We start from the raw sequence: 2,382 nt of genomic DNA, 5'->3' as shown, positions 1-2,382 counted from the left end.
ATAATTTGCTTTACATCAAATTATGTGCTAAATTTTATCTAAATCACTAAATTATAATTAATTATAAATAAAATGGTGTATTTGAGATGAAATAATGATCTAATTCAATAAAACCCAATAATTTACACTTAATTAAGATCAAAATCGTGCTCTTGACATTAAATTATAATCTTAATTTTCATTAAAATAAAATTTTCTCATAAATACTACTGGAATAATAATTTTTAACATTAATTTAACATTTTATTTAATTACACTTTTCCTATTTTTAATAGTCTAGCAACACATCCAAGTGTTTTTGGCAACTAGATTCAACTAAGTTAACTCAAACTCAACAAAAACCACTTTTATCACACCAGCATATACACACGCGCATTTCAATAACGCAAAACATATCTTTCTTTGTCTTCGTCTTCTCCTTCTCCTTTTCTGTTTCTTCTTCCTCCTCCTTCTCTTTTCAAATTCACGCACGTAGGTTTTTCTTCTTCTTCTTCTTTTGTTATCGTCATCACCAACAACACCAATATTTTGCTAACATCTTTATTGGTTCTGATTTTCTCTTGTGCCATCATTAAATAATTTCGGTTCATTTTTTAGTTTACTTCAATTCATTTGTGAATTAATTGAGGTTCACTTGATACTGCTGATAAGTATTGATCAAATTTTTTATTCCTTAAATAATTTCAGTTTATTTCTTAGTTTAATTGATGTTTATTTGAATTCAGAAATAAATTGTATATGTTTTTGTTGATGATTGAGTCTTTTTTATTGCTTGTTCAAAACTGAACAAATTTCGGTTCATTTGTATGTTAATTGAGGTTCACCTGATGCTGCTGATAAGTATTGACTAAATTTTTTATCATCGGAATAATAAAAATAATCCGCCGGTAATCATTTACGGTAGAATTTTTCAATCTGCCGGTAATTGCTGGTGAATTCTTTGCCTGAAAACTATTTGATTACTGGCGGAATATTTCTTATCGTAATGTTAGCGCTACACTATCTATTTTCTGTCTAATTACTGTCAAATATTTCCCCCGGTAAATCTGATCAATTTAAAAAAAATAGAATTAGTAGTCAAATTCTATTTTTTGTTAATTTATTTTTTATCCAATTAGTAGTCAAATTCTAAATAGTAGAAACCAAATAACCATTTTATTAATATCAAGTGTATGAATCAAATAAGTAAAATAGAATCAAATAGTCTAGAACAAAACGCTAATCACTATGGATCTTGATAATTGTCATCGTCATCATCCCTCTGGTCTTACTGAGGCGGCGGACTAGGCGGTGATGTCAGTGCCTCTCCAGCAGCGCCTCTGCCACTAGCGCGCATCTACTCCTGGTACATCGCTATCTATTGCTCTATCTACTGAAGCTGCTCCAGCTCTTGTCTATGCTCCAGCCTGAGGGAATCTATGATTGACACGCATGCAAGAATTTTGTTATGCTTCTCCTCAGACTGCTATAGCTGTTGAGCATGTTGGTGAAGGCTTTAGGTAAGATTCAGCACCTGCTCTCTCAAATCAATGACGTTGTCCTCGGGATCGATAGTGTGGCTAGTGGCAGAGGCAGATAAAGCTCTCAATGTGAAGGTGCGAAGGTTGTCAGCGAAGAACGCTCCCAACTGTAGATGTGATTCTTGTACAGCTCAGATGCGGTCTCATGCCAAACCCTGTTAGGATCGACGACTGCATCAGTGGAGTTGTTGCCGTCCTCTCTAGTAGGCTGAAATTACTGGGTTGCAGCCTCTAATCTCTGCATGCAGGACTCTTGCGTAACACATGTTAGAAGGTGGACGACAGTTAACTGAAAACTTTACATCAAATGATGTTTACTCACATAATAATCTGCAAACCACTGATCATCAAATCTCTCATTGTTCTCCTTCAAAGTGTGAGTATACTTGAAAGTCTCTGCCATCGTCGCATCTCAATCCGACGACTTATACTACACAAGTGGAAACAATATGTTAAATCAAGTAATAATATTAAACGTCAAAGACAAAACAAACTTAATAACAAAATAAAACAAGTTACATACCAGCCTGACCTTTGTCTTCATGAAAGTCGCTGAGCTGTCGATATACTTCGACAACCTGGCCGATGCCTATTAGCTTTGTTTATGAGACGACGATGTCTAAACCCCATATAGTACCTTCTTACTATCATGGCAGAGCCAAATAGTGAGGTGGTCATGCCTCTCACGTACGTCCATCATCTGCTGAAGTCGCCCAGCCATTCGATTGTCGAAGATCTTCCTGATCATGGCATCGTGAGTTTTGTTCCATATAAATTTCTCAGGGACAAAGAACATTTAGCACTAGTTAATCGAAACTAAATACATAATTAAACAAAATAGAAGATATAAATTAGATAAATT

Source organism: Arachis ipaensis, chromosome B09 (genome assembly GCF_000816755.2).
Source record: "Arachis ipaensis cultivar K30076 chromosome B09, Araip1.1, whole genome shotgun sequence".
In the NCBI taxonomy this organism is placed as follows: domain Eukaryota; kingdom Viridiplantae; phylum Streptophyta; class Magnoliopsida; order Fabales; family Fabaceae; genus Arachis; species Arachis ipaensis.
Note: the sequence above shows the minus strand (reverse complement) of the source record.